This window comes from Hyposmocoma kahamanoa, unplaced genomic scaffold (genome assembly GCF_003589595.1).
Source record: "Hyposmocoma kahamanoa isolate Upper Pololo Valley unplaced genomic scaffold, ASM358959v1 102, whole genome shotgun sequence".
NCBI classification, from domain to species: Eukaryota; Metazoa; Arthropoda; class Insecta; order Lepidoptera; family Cosmopterigidae; genus Hyposmocoma; species Hyposmocoma kahamanoa.
Genome location: NW_020653337.1, coordinates 13,147,152 through 13,165,171, shown reverse-complemented (window position 1 = coordinate 13,165,171; position 18,020 = coordinate 13,147,152). Strand labels below are relative to the sequence as shown.

General features: G+C 35.0%; 1 protein-coding gene across 1 annotated transcript in view; it reads right to left on the bottom strand.

Annotated features, from left to right (window-relative positions):
* LOC113235520 (homocysteine S-methyltransferase-like) overlaps positions 1–12,172 on the bottom strand; it is a 25,188-nt gene extending 13,016 nt beyond the window's left edge. The window contains exon 1 of the mRNA XM_026471257.1: positions 12,083–12,172. The gene's annotated coding sequence lies outside the window, so the exon portion shown is untranslated. The remainder of the gene's footprint in view (positions 1–12,082) is intronic.
* Between the last annotated feature and the right edge of the window lie 5,848 nt (positions 12,173–18,020).

The following is an 18,020-nucleotide window of genomic DNA, read 5'->3' as shown; positions in this document are numbered from 1 at the left end:
AATATTAGACATAACTGGTTGAAGACTGTACCACCTCAGTCAACCGTGACCATGGGACATGTAAAGGGCCCGAAACGTCGGTTTGTTAGAAAAAACAAATGTACGCGATTTAAATCCGGAAAAATAGTTTCATTTCCTATGTGTAACAATCGCGAAAACCTAAGAACTCGATATCAATTTATTTTTTTGTTAGAAAACTTACTTTGCTTCGTTAAGAATTAGTTTTATCGAGTTAAGAAATAAAAGAAGGGTATATTACATATTGGAACGCCGACTGACTGCCGCCATTGCGAAAAACATTGACGAGAAAGGACGGGGTTTTATTTTGTTTGGATTCATAGTAAAAAATATTATAATAGGTACAATTTATAATAGTCACTGGAGTCTCATTTCTATGTCTACTATGAAAACCTCACAATAGGCATGTCATACATAACAAAGTACACTTTACCTAAACTTATATATGAGGCCATGAGAACCATAGTGGCCTAACTCATTTTTTTACAATATTGAGTTTATGATTTTTACCAGTTCAAATTGATCATTTTGATAGAACCAGAAAGGTCTAAAAGTGATACAACGAATTTTCACTAGGTGGCAGCATAATCATTGTTATGGTTTTTAGTCTGTGATCTAAATTTGAGGTGCAATACTGGCCTAAGTAAGATAGGCCACTATGGCTTGTCCATTGAATTAGGCCACTATGGTTCTCATGGCCTCATATAATTCCATATAGCAGGATAAAGTGAGCCTTGGTGTCATAAAAATTGTAAACTAACACTTATAATGGATATCCACCTGTAGGGGCCAGGCAGTTTTCAATAATAAGGTCAATGTAAATCTTGAAATTGCGTATAATTTGTTACTTTCAACCATTTTTAACGAGAATGATAGATGCCAAGTTTACAAAAAGAACATTACTCTACAAAGCAGTCTTAACTTAAGCCTAAATACCACCCTTATATAACACAATATCACAAGATATACATATTAATGGACAATGAATTAATTCCGCCATCAAGGGGGAACAAACGTAGCCTGGAGTTGCAGCCCTATGTTGTGAATATTCCTAGGATTCGCACGAAGCGTTATGCTTCCACATTGATATGGCGTAATTCTACTTAGCAAAATTCCCTGCCAGTAATTTGTTGAATATTTATTATATAGGTGCGTATGCTCCATCGTCACTTTTCATCAAGTGGATGAAGGTCAAATTCGCACGTATTTTTTCTAAAAACAAAATTTATGAAAACATAATCTTGTGATAAATTTTTACATTTACCCTACCATTAATTGGCCTTAGTAAGTGTAAATATAATAGTATATGAGACTAAACCTACGTGCTACTAAGGTATCTCTGAAGATACTAAGTATGTACGGACGACAGCGCATCAGACTACACATTTTTGTTCGAAAATCCAGCCTCCAGTGCAACGGAACAAGATACGTCAATGTGTAGCTTGATGTGCTGTTGACTGTACACTGAAAGACCAATATGGATAATTTTTTAAACAAAGTGTTGCATCCTCTTTTAAATACAAGTACAAAAACTTTATACTCACATTACTGCTTGGCGGTAGAAACAGGTAAGACTACAGAACTACCCTGGACGAACCTTTTCACAAGAAGGTCTTCTGCTACTGAACCCTTTGGAAAAGAGCTCACAACCCTTGGACGTTACGTGTGAAGTAACATTTAGCCACCACAGCGGGCTATGACATAAACCCTCAGGGATATTTTTGCCGATGTTGTTGAAATACGTATTTCAGTTTCAGTTAACACTGATAACATTTGATGTCTGATTGAATAGATGAGCTGAGCAAATTCACTCATCGGACACGATTGTTCTATTCACAAAAGCCGTGTTCACTCATCTAAATTGATGTTCTGCCTACTACAGATTATGTAGATCGTATAATATTAAAACAATATTCCAATTCCAATAAATGATAAAATTATATATTTATTATGAATTTAAGATAAGTAACTGTTACTAACACAGTGTTGTTCTTACTAACTGCTGCAAGTTTGTACATATTCATTCATCTAAATTTATGTACTGTTTATTACTGATTACGGGGAACGTACAACGGATGTACTTCTTACTCAAACTTGCATGATTATTATGTACATATTATGTATTAAGCTGATTGCCTCAGTACTACCCTTTATATCGTTTCCTTTGGGTATAAGAAAGACAACTGATGCAAGAATGACAATCTTGTTGTCATAATATTAAGTATTAATTTAGTCCCTATGTATTTGTAACCGTTTAGGTATATATTACTAATAGTTGGTATGCGACAATATAATTATTTTACTTCTCATGTTCTAATATAGCCTTACATAGCGAGAGTAATGTGCATCAATAATCCATAGGGAATAAAAAGTACCTCGATTTTTAATTTACTTCGAGTGATCTAAACGAACTCAAACAACCAGTACTTGCTCTAGTTTGTGCCAAAAGGTAAAAGTTCATTTAGTGAAACAATATAATTACAACTAAAACAACACTTAAAAATAGTCACAAAAAAGATAGTCATAATTCAAGTTTTAGTTCCGTGCCTTTTCCGCATAGACGGTGGCGACATATTATTTTCCCGCGTTAGTGCGTTCGTGTATGGTACATTTTAGTAACGCGACGTAACACTTAAGTCGTGCGAAAGACGCTCATGATTACCGAAGACCGCTAATCGTGGCGTTTTGTTGCGTGTGTGGTATCTATGTCTGGTTGGAAAAAAATACCCGAAAATTTTTTTCTGAATGAAAAGAAAAAGAAAGAATTTTAGTTTGTGATTTTGTTGTAAAGCGTAAATTATTGAAATAAATAAATTATTTTTTCGTACTTAATTGACTATTTTTTTCTCATAATCGAAGTGAAAAGTAAAGTTTTGACCTCAAGACTAAAAGCTAATATGAACCCTCGGAGTAATAGATTACCCTGGCTAAAGCTCGGGTGGCTAACCATCTCGGGTATACATATATTGGCTCGTTTTAGTCCCTCGATAAAAAATACATTATTACACTAGATTTCTTTTGTGTATATTATTTACTTTCAACCGAGAAAGATTTAGTTTTCGATAACATTCATTATCTAAACGATGATCACATTATAAATAGACATCAGAATGTGTATGGCCCCGATGAGGATCCCGATCTTAGATAGAAACCATAAACTGGACTTAAAGCGAGAGACTCCGTATATACTCGTATTAGAACGTGTCACTAGGGCGTTACCGATGCGTCGCTACGCTATGATTTCAACGCACCGAGTGCCACACGAGCAATGCGGTGTCGCAACGTAACGCTGCTTACTTCGACGTCGCAGCGGACATACTGTACGCACCGTCAGTCGCCGCCGCCGTCGCCTAGCCCCTTGTCCGATGGGCACGCGTTCCGTAGTCGCGCTCCTTTCAACGCTCCATGTGGAAAGTAGTTTTAATTTATATGTACCTAGTACATATAACGCAGCGTCACCGCCCAGGCGTCGCAAAAATATCGTATGGCATCTCTCTTAGAAAAGGCAGAATTCGCATATCGGAAAATTGGGCAAAATTAATATTATAATAACGCACCTAATAACCACGTCAATTACCTGGTCTCAAACTAAGTAAATCCCTGTATTTTGAGTACTAGAGCAACGGAATTTACTTCGGGCACTACACACTACAAAACACCCAGACAAGAACTAATTTAAGAAAGTTAGTTTCTCAAATTGGTGGTACCGGGAATCGAACCCGAGACGTCTTCATACAGCGCCTACAGTGTAAACCGTTGAGCCTCCGAGGTCGTCAATTAAAATTTGATTTGCCATTAAAAAAAGGCCCTTCTTTGAAATGACCGATTTATCACTTTTTTATATTACTAAGCCACGCATGGCCAGTGTAAGTAATAAATCTCTTCGATCTGCCTGATAGTGACATGACTTGAAGTCGAAAGGGAGGTCACAGTGGTTTGATCCACCAGTTCCTTATCGTCACGTAAATACAATAACAATACCCTATCTAACAGTCACGGTTACATATTCGATGTTGATTAATTGTAATTATATACCGACTAAATGAATTTACGCATACGTTACGGAGATATGACTGCTCTGACAAATGTAATTGTTTCAAAATTTTTCGTCGCTAAGCTCCCCGAGCAACTCGCCACAAAGTTCCTGAACAATTCCAAAGAGGAAACCTGACACAAAAATGTGAAGGACACTGTAATTAAACATAAATCACTACACAAAAAACTTCGGGGACCTTGCTGTTAAAGCGAGTGAAATATTTCTGCAGCTGTTTTAGGTGACAATATTTTAAACGGCTCGACATCCACGTAAGCCTTTTATTCCCGTCTGCCAGCGCCCCGGGTTAGACGAGACAAAATTTAGTCAAATCTGCCATCGCCGGTTACAAATGCTACATTATTTGGTTACATTTGATTCGAGGCAAAGCAGACGTCACCAAATTTGTTCTCAATGCCGTCGTCCATATCACCTACATAATTATTATTTGTTACCACAATCTAGGCGAATTAAATAACAGCTTTAAATGTATATTTTTAATCATGTCACAACCTACTACACAAGAATATTAATTACCTTTTTTGCAGCCGAATACCTATTAAAATCTCATTAACCGTCTTGGTACTTACAGCAAATTTATGTTAATCACAATCAGAATAATTGCAATATTTTTATCCAAGTTGAAAAGTTATTAACCATACACATATAACTAATTAAGTGAACGTAGAAATAATATGTCGTTAAGGTTATCTTCTAGAACAGGTTATCACTTTGAGAATAGTAGGATAACAACCTTTTTTTTCTGAAGGATATTAAGCAGTTGGCCGTTGATATACTTGACTGGGCCACCGAACAAAAGGCCCTGGGCCATCGTAACGCCTGTAATAAATTAAATAGCGGGTCTAAGGGCGCTCAGGTTGGCACGGACATAGGTTCAGACAGAATGTTACTGGACCTTCCGCCAGAAGGGCGTGCTATAGGGTACATCTATGCGAGGACAAGCTGGACTGGGGTAGATAACAACAATACAGGTGTCTTTGAAAACCGGATTTCTATATTTAAATAAGTTTTTTGTTATTATATTAATGTGATCGTAAGCTATTGTAATGGTCATAACTAATTCTTACTTTTCGCTATAACTTATTATTTTCGTTCACAGGTCTTTTACTCGAGTAGTAGTTGCTTTTATGGTAGTGGGTAAGCGTACGTAAGCAAACGAGTTAGCCAGTATTGTTACGAGCTCACGTCAATGAATCGCGGTGTACGGATAAACCTATTCAGGTTTTTGTTGTACCGCTAAGTTTTAATTTATAAGTTTTCTTTTTGTAAAAAAATTTTTTTTTAATAAAATAATAATTCTTTTTAAAAACACAGGTTTTGCAGAAACTGACACGAACAGTATAGTTTCACATGTCCGGTCAAACATTAGGCATATATTATACATTCATTCATATGCACTTCGACAGACTAAATCAGGTGTAACATGGATTTAATCAGTCATTAAGTAATTTAAAAGCGGTGATAGCTATATGCATTATATGAGTCCATTTTAATGATAAATAGATGTCAATAATAATAATAATAATAATAATTTGAATAACGTCAAAAGAAATATACAAATGTCAAAAATTAGAGGTCATCGGCGCATTGTTAAACATAATGTACTGAATGTTATTAGATACATACTCGTTTATAGATAAAGTTTTATGTCAAGTCGTCAATAACATATATATAGTGATGATTTACATACAATTAACTTGAACTTGTTTAAAATATGTGTTAATTAAAAAAATACTTTAGTTATAACAGGTTTATTTATAATAACCAAAATTTACTTTTTTGTGCTTTAAATAAAAAAATACTAATCAAGTTTTATTATAATTACTTAGTTTTATAAATAAATAGCAAATATTAAGTATGCTTGGTACTCACGCGATGGTTTTAAAATTATTTAAAAAATTAAATGTTCGGTGAATTACGCTTAATAAGTGTGGCAGTTAGAACTAATTTGGTGACGTCTGCCATTCGCTCGGGGTAGATTCTACCAAATTGTATTGTGTTAGCCATTAGCAGTGGCAAACTATTCTCAATTTTTTTCATATCTACCCCGGTGTGGTGGCGGATAAACCCTGAGTTGAAAGAGCGTTATGTATACATTCATATATACTCGTATATAAAAAAAACTCATTTTGAATTACACCCGATTTCATTTAGCCAAACTTCTATTTAGATTGAGCTAGTAGCGTTTGTTATATATACTCGTATTTTAGTCCCATCAAAAACAATTAAAGCATAAAAAATCCTGTCTCGCGATTCTTACTCGGTAATAAGTTAGTTATCGGTCTCATGTAGAGTCAAGTCTTGTGTTTCTTTTCCGTTGGCACTCCATTCAACAAACTACTCAATTTACAAAAAATAACTTTTGACATATCAATCTCATAAACCTACATTAGGCCATATCATTAAGTATTCTTTTAACAGAAGTTTTAGGCCTATAGTTTAATCCATAAGAAAGACATGCTTCGAAAAAAGGACGTACAGTTGAGCTTGCTACAATTCCGTGCGCCCAGATAAGACAATACAATAGCAAATCAAATTATGATATTAATATATTTTTTATGTAGTACTTATTTAAATAAAAAGTAATGTTTCAATTGCCTCCATGGCCAAACAGTTACCATGCTGCTCTGCCATGCAGAGGTCCCAGGTGCGATTCCCGGGCTGGGAGATGTATTTGAGTGTCACTTGTGGTTGTCTATGTATGTGTCCATGACACCCACGATACAGAGTGTTTCCCTAGTGCGGGGCTATGAGTGTGTGCGTTATAATAATAAAAAAACGTTATAATAACACATTTGGGCACAACCTCAATTTTTTTGTCTAAAAAATATCTACGTAAATTGAGAAACACATATGCCTTAGTGTAATCCATTCCTTTGCCATACATACTAGGAAGGGGAAACAAAGTGTGTAAATATATCCTAGACTTACTATTAATTTCAATCATTTCTATTTTTTTTATGATTCTAAGTGACGTGACGCACGACTTGTGCACCTGATGGTAAGCAACACGCCTGTCCATAATGGTTGCAGTGCCACTCAGGCTTTACATCATAAAGATCTTAGGGGCACTGCCACTGCGCCCGCCACTCTGGGACATAAGTTGACAAGTCCTATGTGCTTGTAATTTCACCTTTCAAAACCGAAACGTAGTAATGCTAACATTACTGCTAGACAGATACAGGTAAGTTGACAGTGGTTCCCTGGACAAAAGTATTTCACAAAGAGCTCTAGTGCTACTAAAATATTAACTATGTCGCCTTTTAAGACAAAATACAAAAATTATTATACATTTATATTTTAAGAGTTGTGACCGCCACTACGTCTGCGTAGAATAAGTATTGCGAGTAGCTTACTGTACTATATTAATTTTCATAGGAATGAAACTATTTTTAATTATTTATATATTTATTTTTAATTTTCATAGTTTTGTTGGTTCGCCATACAAATTTTCATCCCTTATTTGACCCCTTTAAGATTTAATTTTGTGACAAAAAGTAGCCTATGTCCTTCTATTAGTCAATATGAACGGTCTGAAGCAAGTTAACGGAATTGTTAACAAGACGAGCAGAGTTCTTGACTTGGTGTTAACGGACGTGCAATTTTGTAATGTAAGTGAATCTCAAAATGTAATTAGTGTTATTGACACATATCATCCCCCCTTAGACATAACTTTATCGAACAACTCTGGTGGGAATCGCTTGAAAATCAATAATCTGAACTGGAGATTTAATTATTTTAAAGCAAACTATTTAGACATTAATGAAGAGCTAAGTAATTTCAATTGGGATATATTGTTTTCTGATTGTAATCATGTCGATGACATGCTATCTATATTCTATGATCATATTTACAAGATTATCAATAAATTTGTTCCTAAAATTAATTTTAACCGAAACAGAACAAAATATCCAGCCTGGTTCAATAAAAATCTAATAAAACTTTTACGTGAAAAGAATAAACATAGAACTTTATACAAAAAATATAATAATCCAATGGATAATCTGACTTTTAAACTATTACGAACGAACTGTGAAAAACTTGCTAACAAATGCTATAATGCGTATATACAGTTAGCTGAGGAGAAAATCAACGTCAATCCTAAATATTTTTGGTCTTTTGTGAAATCGAAAAGAGGTGGTCATAGTACTTATCCTGATACAATTACGAATCGCACAGATGTTTCGGCGGTTGGTGATGAGATTTGCAATTTATTTGCAACACACTTTTCTCTGGTCTATCAAGATATTGGCAGTAATTCTCAGACACCTTTTTCTGAATATTGGCAGCGTATTAATATGAGTAGTGCGGGTGCCACGTCTATTTATGTTACTCGTGATGTGGTGTTCAATAAATTAAAAAAACTGGACGTCAATAAAAGCGCAGGTCCTGACTCAATTTCTGCGGTCTTTTTCGCCAACTGTGCCGATGGTTTGGCTTATCCGTTGCAATTGATTTTCAACAGATCCTTGTCAACAGGAACATTTCCTTGCTCATGGAAATCGGCTCAGGTGGTGCCGATATTTAAATCTGGTGACGAAGCCAACGTGAACAATTACCGTCCAATCTCATTGCTGTCGGTTCCTGCCAAACTATTTGAATCCATTGTTTACCCAATTATTAGTAACCATTTTAAACAATTTCTATCCACACACCAACATGGTTTTGTTAAAGCGAGATCTACGTGCTCAAATTTAGTTTCGTTTGCAGAAAGTGTAGTCGATACTATAGATAGGGGTAGCCAAATGGACGTAATTTACACAGATTTTAGTAAAGCTTTTGACCGCGTATCCCACAATGTACTGCTAATAAAACTATCTGTGTATGGCTTTGGTGGCACAATGTTTCAGTGGATTTGCTCGTACTTAAAGGATCGTTCTTTTTACGTGGTGGTTAATGGATACAAGTCAAATACTTTCAGCATAGCCTCTGGCGTTCCTCAGGGCTCGCATTTGGGTCCACTTCTCTTTAACATCTTTATTAATGATATTTCCGAGTGTTTTTGGTGCTCAATACCCTATTTGTATGCAGACGATTTGAAATTCTCGAGAGTCATTGAATCACCTGTAGATGTGTGTCTATTGCAGTCTGATGTAGACAGACTGCAAGAATGGTGCTCTGATAATCTTATGAACTTAAATATTAAGAAATGTTTACACATTAAGTTTTCCAGAAATTTAAACATTATTCCGTCTAGTTATAAAATTGACGAACAAGTATTGGAAGAAGTAAATTGTATTAGAGATCTAGGAGTGTTACTTGACGCTAAATTGACATTCGTACCTCACATGGAAAATATAATTGGAAGGTCTTCTAAGGTTCTGGGTTTCGTAATCAGGAACGGGAGGGTATTTCGCTCTCCCGCTACAAAGATACTTCTGTACAATAGCCTAGTTCGTAGTATTTTGGAATATTCAAGCCCGGTTTGGCGCCCCCATTATGCGATCCACACATTGAGGCTTGAGCGAGTGCAAAAGAGATTTCTGTGGCACTTATTTTACTCAGAGGGGTTAGCCAGAAAGCTGTAATCATATTCTGATAGACTATTTTTTTTCAAAATGCTGCCGCTCGCTAAAAGAATGGATCTGTTAGATATGATGTTTTTATACAAAATTTTACGATCATATATAGATTGTCCACAGTTGCTCGCAAAATTTAACCTTAGAGTACCCTCTAGATACCCAAGGTACGCTATCACACCTTTAGCACCACCATTCCGCAGGACTGTTCTTGGCTTTAATTCATGTGTTCCCAGGCTTTGCAGACTGTATAACCAGCATAGCGGGTCTAGTGACATATTTTCCGACTCTTTGTACAGATTTCGCAGATCAATTTTATCCAAACTGTAACTTAATAATTTTATCTATACTGTTGATATATATTGTATTGTTGTATATTGGAATTGACATTGGTGGTCACTGCTTTTGTTGTCTTTTTTGAAATTTTTATTATTCTCTTTGTTTTATATTTTCATCCTGTTTAGTTAAGAACTCATATTATTTCATACTTAAGTTTGTTTATGCATGCTGTGTTCACTTTTAATTAGTTATACAATTAGTTAAGATATTTCAAGAATGTAATCAATGTATGGAGGTATTGTTGTTATAACTGTAAGTGAATCTAAATAAATAAATAAAATAAATAAAATAAAATAAATAGTCATCAAATTTGGTTCAGAGTTACTTTCGCATTTATAATATTAATTTGGATTGTAAGAATAAAAATCAACAACCACACTGGTTCAGCGGTTTAGGCGTAAAAACGTAACAGACAGAGTTACTTTCGCATTATAATATTACTAGGGATTTATCACTAAGTTATATAAATAATAATAAAGTGCCAAACAACCCCAGCAGTTATCTGGTCTCAACTAGGGAATTTCCAAACATAACAAAAGTAACCCAGAATAAGCAAACCAGAATCAATTTTGAAAATTTTTCTCGGTTTTCTCGGTTTCTCGGCTACTTCTACTAGCGTTTAAACGCTGTGCTATGTGAAGTAGTGAAATAAAATCAAGTAATTGTTATTTAACTTATTCTTATATTATTTGTAGAATAAAAATCTTTAGGATTGTATTTAAGTACACCTTAACTTTGAGTACGGTTCTATTTATTGGAAAGGAATTATATAGCTAATAAAGGATAGGATATTACTTGTGCAAATTATTCGGTTTTCGGTTGATACAATCCAAACGGAGATATTTCGAATGTGTAATACTTCTAATGTCCTGATTGTCAAATTTAAATCCGGGTGTTAATATTAGGGAGAATATAATCATTCTGATCGCAGATAATAGAGTTCAAAACAGAAATGAAGATGCTAATTAAATTATTTTGTATATTTTAGATAGACTCACCATTTTATAAATCAAATTAATGTCTGTAGAAGGATTATTTCCATATATCTATTGTACTACCTTATTGCTAGATAGCAATAACGCCGCCGGCTGTACCCGTATTTTGTATTTTTATGTAGTTATGTTAGTGTGCAATAAAGAGTATTTGTATTGTATTGTTATATTCATCTACCAATAGTTTTTAATTATTTTACTTAAGTGACAAAATGTCAAAACAACAAATTACTTTTGTTATAATTATTAATACAAAGATGGAACACTCAGAAAATATTCCTTCGATCCGGCCGGATTCGAACCGACGTCTTCTAGCATACCGTGGCAGACGCTATACCAACTAAGCAACGGAAGGAACCGGCGGGCCCCAACGTTTTTCTATGTGTTTGTTGTCGTGTCTTTGTATTTGGTTTTTCAACGACTTTTTAGCCATAGCGCTATGAAAAATCTTAAGTATTTCGTCACCTAGATAAATACCTTTACAGATACTAGCCCTGGCTAGAGATGTCTTTATTCATTGTATTTAAATTTTTATTGAATTCATATTCGATTATATTTTATTTGAAATTACTCCACTAGTTTGTTATAATTTTTAATATAAAAATACAGATATATCAACTAAGTATAGCGTCGGGCACGATATTTTTTTTTAATTCATTTATTCAAAAAAGTTTATACATTTACAACAGTAGGTACATCTCACATATGCTAGAAGACGTCGGTTAGAATCCGGCCGTATCGAAGGAATTTTTTTCCGAGTGTTCGATCTTTGTATTAATAATTATAACAAACTAGTGGAGTAATATCACATAAAAAGTAATTGAATATCAATTCAATAAAAATGTCAATTACTATTGGTTGCTAAAACACATTTCGCCGTTCCGCTTTGAATGATAATAAGCTGTGAGCCACACCATTGATACGGAAATTCGAAATAATTGAACCCATGCGCGATATTTATAAAAATGTTCGTTCAATTTTCCACGATCGCGCCAAAATAGTTTCATAGTGCGAAGGGACAACCTTTAATATCACTTCTAATACTACTAGAGTTTATTTTTGATCACGTATAAAAACTTTTAAACGCAGATAATAAAAATGTAACCTTTCGTTGGAAATACTTCGCAGAAGAGGAAAAAAATGTGAAGTAAAATACTCACATTAATATTCCGGTTTAGTAGTGAAAAGGTTCGCGGCCGTTTGAAGATGTTTTATTCGGCAGATAAAAAAAAACTGCTGTATGTAGGACCACCAACACAAAGCGACGCTCAAACAAGCACTATCACAAACACGCGTATTGTACGATACCTACTGCGGCGCCGTATCTACCCACTGTATTAATTTGAACATTTCTGGACAAAATTAAATTATTTATCAGACCAATTTTTCCATTTATCTCACTAATTTTTACACGAGCGCGCACAATAAACACAATTGACTATTAGATGTAGACTGACTATTAAACGATAGCAGCCAGTGTGTAAATCAAGGATATTTACATAAATGAATATCTAATCATGGAGAGGAGCAACAAAGTTATTTTTATCTACGTAAGCATTATGACTGAGTAATCATCATTTTGACTTATTTAGTTAAGTACGGAGAAGCGATTGCCATTTTAAGCGCATTTTAACTCAAAAACAAAATGAGGGAGTCGAAAATTTCAATGTTAAATCGAATGTTACATAGCGTCTATAATTTATTCGCATGATTTAACTTTCGTTCTGTTAGATTTTAAAAGGCATAGCATGATGTAGGAAGCAAAATCTATGTACAGTGGCTATAATTGATAAAGTAAATAAGTGATAAAGAAAATAAAATTAATCTAGCTTGGATTTCTCCTGCCGCTGAGTCGATTTTGTACGTTTTTTTTTCGACTGAGCGTGGCGACGGCCCAGTGGGCACCTTATGCTGGCTAGCGATTGGCTCACTAGCCAGCTGAGGCATGAGATAGATATAGACATATTGTATATTAATAGTTATCAGCAGGGAGCAACGCTCTTGTCGCAACTATCCAAAATACGAGACTCCACAGTCTACATTCGTGATAATAAAATAAATCTAATGAGCTGAATATTTGGTTTCTCTCAAGGTCTAGCCATTTTTTATTAGTAGTTTTGAAAAACAGATTTTATTAGATTTAGAATTTACCTATGTCAATATTTCGAAGTATTTATAATTGAATAGTATTCTTATTGCACTGTTCTATTATGTAGGTTACCCACTTACCGATACTTTTTGTTGTTGCTGGTATTAGGTGAAAATTTTGAATACTGTTCAATGTTATATGGGTCACCACTTAAATACCTACTTAGCTTATCAATAAAACTTGGCAAATAGATTTGATTGCCTCCGTGGCCGAACAATTACCATGCCGGACAGCCACGCAGAAGTCGCGGGTTCGATTCCTGTGCCGAGAGAAATATTTGTATGGCCTACATTTATTTCTCTCGTGAGTTTGGGTGTAATTTGTGGTTGTCTATGTGTGTGTCCATGGCACCCGCGATAAAGGGTTTCCCTAGTGCGAGTCTATGAAAAAAGAATCCACGAACTTTTAAGGTAATTTTATTATAACAGTTATAATATTAGATTTAATTGAAGGGAACAGGATTACAAGTTCGTGATGTTCGGTTCAGTTTCAGTACCGGTAGAGCTCATTATGAAAGAGTTCGCCCAGGGAAATACCGTCACATTACCTATTTTTTCCCCTTGCAATAATGTGAGCATTACTGCGTTCCAGTTTTGAAGAGTAAGGGTGCTGGTTAAATTACAGCCACATGGAACTTGTCAACTTTATGTTTCAGGGTTACGGGCGCAGCCACAGTTTTCCTCAGATCTTTGTGATTTAAAGCTTGTAGCACTACAACTGTTATGGATAGGCGTGTCGCTATCCACCAGGTGTAGGCCTTGTATGTCCCATCGCTTTAATTCACAAAAAAAGATCAGTGAGCGTTGAACATGCCACTAATGTTTTAACAAGTACCTGCTGTTGCCTCAAGAAACACGTTATCCAAACAATGACATAATCGTGTTGGAAGTGTATCAGCATCTAATTTGGAGGACAATCGAGGTTGTTAACTTTTTTAGCAAAACGTAATAGTCACGCATTAACTGCCGTTCGGTCCCCGAGGGCCGAACTGTTACCATTCTGGACTGCCGCGCAGAGGTCACGGGTTCGACTTCCGGGCCGGGAGAAATATTTATATGGCCTACATTTATGTCTCTCGTGAGTTTAAGTGTAATTTTTGATTATCTATGTGTGTGTCCATGTCATCCACGATGTATCGTGGTTTCCCTAGTGCGGGGCTATGAGAATGTGCGTTTTAAAAATAGTTCATTCATTTCATTTCAATAGTTAGCGGTGGAAAAAGTGCATATTTGAAATAGGTAAGCCTATGTCGAAAATATAAGTAGGTAAGTTAAAGAATGAATGTAATTACTTCATAATTAATTAAAATTACAAAGAATTAGTATCTCAACTAAATATTCAAACAAACTAATATAATAAATACATTTCTACATTTACATAAGATCTACGTAGCAGTAGAGCGCCTTGTGAAAGCATTCGTCAGGCAAGTACTGCCATATATATTTTTATATATTTTATATATTTTTTTCAAATTTAAATGGGTCCAACACTGAGGTATCCTCGTTCCAACAAAAGAGAGTCATAAAAATTCGTTCCCAAATGCCGAGAGTAATCGCGTAGTATACACACAAAATATAGTCGAATTGACAATCTCCTCCTTTTTCGTAAATGGTTAAAAATGAATACTACAAATAGAATTACACAAATAGAGCACAAATTAACAAATGGATTTGAATTCTGTTAAATTTGACCAAATGTATGATATTAGTGATACAAATACCTTAACTAAAAGATTTAAAAAATCCTTCTTTTTGAAGTCGGTTAAAAATAATGTCATTTCCTATACGTAACAATCGCGAAAACCTAAGAACTCGATACTATGAGATAGTTGTATGTAGGAAGAATAAAATAATATAACAATGTTGCTAATTATTTCATTTCATTTCATTATGCATAGATTGACAAATTCCTTATATAGCCGATGGAAATCTTGATTTATGCAGAATATCCACATTTCGCCTCTGTCACCTAGGCATTAAACTGTAGATATCTCGAGTGTTGTAAAATGGACTAGTAAAATTCAGTAACTGGTAAGTCAAAAGTGAATAATTATGACTTTTTGTAAAAAAACCGACCTCATAACTCTGTGGAATTTCACCTATTTGCCAAATTTTATTCAAATCGGTTGAGTAACAGAAAGTGGTTGAAATCCAATAAAACGGATTCATCACCTAATTTGCCACCCTTAGAGGTGGAATATTTTCGTCAAATTTAAATAGAACCTACGGTTGCCCCTTTCTGACAAAAAAGAATCATTGAAAACCGTTCAAAAACGTAGGAGAGGATCGCGTAACACCTCCCTTTTTTAAAGGCGGTTGAAAATGATAGTGGATAAATCGTGTTTTAGTTTCACATAAAAAACATTGCAAAATCTTCTTTAGAATTTAAGAAATGGTCACACGGTCCACCTGATAGAAAGTAATTACCGTCGCCTATTGACATTTTCAACACTCAGAAATTATGTATATTTCAAATGCATTCTGGGCCACAGGCCATGACTCAGTAGGTCTTCGTGTCTGACTGACTCTAAATACCCTTCAATCCGGAACGTGTACAATACAATACAGCTTTGCGATAGTACTAATAGGCACTGCTGGCACTGCTTATGCACGTCCTGTTGGTTGGTAAAGTAGCCTGGAGAGTGTAGTAGCCTCCTCAGCCCCCACAGCCTTCACGCATCTTGCTCAGCGAGTTTAAAGTTCAAAATTCAAAAAAGGATAGTGGAAATAAATCCGGTTTTATAAAAAATATTTTAAAGTTGTTTTGTGATCTTTTAAATGTTTTACCACACAAGAGATTTTTGGTAACTGGTAAATGGATCAAAAATTCGACGAGAAGACGTGCTCGCTTCGGCGATCGCGCAGCGAGTGGCGATGGGACGCAACAAAAACAGAATGGCGAGGCAAAGGAATTAAAGCACGATTCAAAATTTAACAACAAGTGGCCAGGAACCGGAGAAAACGGCGATAAAAAGGTGGGATGACGATGTAAGGAAGTCACATCATCACAGGGTTTTGGTGAAATTACTCGATCTTTACAATTTAAAGCTCCGAGTGGCACTGTAACTATTATGAACAGGCGTGTAGGTCGTAGATATAGAAAAAAGTATCTTACCATCAGGCGCACGACTTGGTCGTCCTGTCACTCGATGTTATAAAAAAGGCAGTGGTTGATATCCAGGTGAATTCTGAACAGAGAGTCTTACGACCAGTATTTTTGTAATCACGCTCGATCTTTCTTCGAACCTGTAAGTGTGGAATAGGCCCCCCCTGAAGTGTTTCACTTGCACTATGATGTGGGCTTCATCAAAAAACGAGTCAACAGGGCTCTCAAAGGACAACTCTGGTGTTGGCCATACCATACCAACCATAGGTGATGACCTTCTCTCATCTAGTGGATCGTGTACTCATTTGTCTTTACATAAAAAAAATACTTATTTGAAATTTAACACCAAATATAGTTTTTTTCCGTTGGTTAGGGATAAATTGATAAAATGAATTTATTTCACGTAATCATATTAGTTTTTGCAATAACTTAGTAAAAGATTCTTAGTACACAGCCAAAAGTATAGGATAAAAACACTTAAGAAAAAAAGGTTTACATTCAACTTTATGCCGCTTACAATAAGAACGGTTCAAAGTTTCAACAAACTTGTCAAACGTGATGTGTTTTTGACTGTACAGTGATATAACTAAATTACTAAACTAAACTAAAAATAGTCAACAGGTATAAAATTTGTCCTACAATAATTATATTTAATAATGAAAACATAATGTTAAATTTAAATGTACATTTAACTTTATAATTAGTATTTGTATTAATATATTATTATGTGTAAATTTTGTCATCTTGCTTTTCTTATAAAATCTACTTTAGAATCTGCTTAGTACGCCTTAGGTCGTGGTCACTTGTAGTACAGGCGCACCAGCTCCTTCCAATAATATCATTGTATTAAATTATATTCGGTGACACATGAACTATTATTAAACCTCTTAAAGCCGTTTTGCATCGAAGATAAAAAATACCTATCTCTTTATTACGTGAAGAACAGACGTTAGCAACTATCTACGTGTCTGTTTATTTGATAGCCCCAAATTGTGTACTGATTGTCTACAGTTGTCTGGCGTCACTATCGGTCGTTCACCACATACAAGGTGAAAAGAATTCGTCGCATACGAAAACAGTTCTTAACTGCTCATGCTTCTTATATTACTTACGAATCATAACAATCTTAACGTATCAATTCATAACTACTGAATACCGGAAGGATAGGCAATATCAACAACGCCTGAGTGGTACGGATTTGCCGTACCACTCAGGCAACAGTTTACAGTACAACACTACACTCTTAATAATATTACTTGGCAACAAGTCAACGTTCCATGCAAGACGCTATCCACGCTACAGTATTCAAGAAGAAATTGACCCAATTTTCTGACATTGCATCTCTATATTTAAAAGTATTCTATTTTGGTTTGAATGAAATTCGGCCGAAACTAACTTCAACAATTATTTTTTTTACTTTAAATCATTTTCAAATTGCTTTTGAATATACCCAGAAAGAACGGAACATTTTTACAACGACGTATATCGTTGAACAAACATTTTCTTCTAAACATGCTGTTTGTGTACATATAAATATCTTGGTACTAAAGTATATTGTTTTATCTTACTTTGGACCGTGCTTATTGCAAGCGGCAGCGGCATAAAGTAAAATTTAAACCTTTAGTGTCAAGCTTGACGTGCTCTTGACCCTGTACGTGCTTATTGAACGTCTATTAAAGTTATGTACAATAGCTAACAATGGTCGTCAGTTAAAATACTATATCTCATGTCAATATTTTCTAATTTATACATAATTTACACGATTGATTTTTAACATTCCACGACCACTCTTTTCTTCGTTTATGGGTTTGTGTGATTCTCATAAGATACATCATCATCATCAA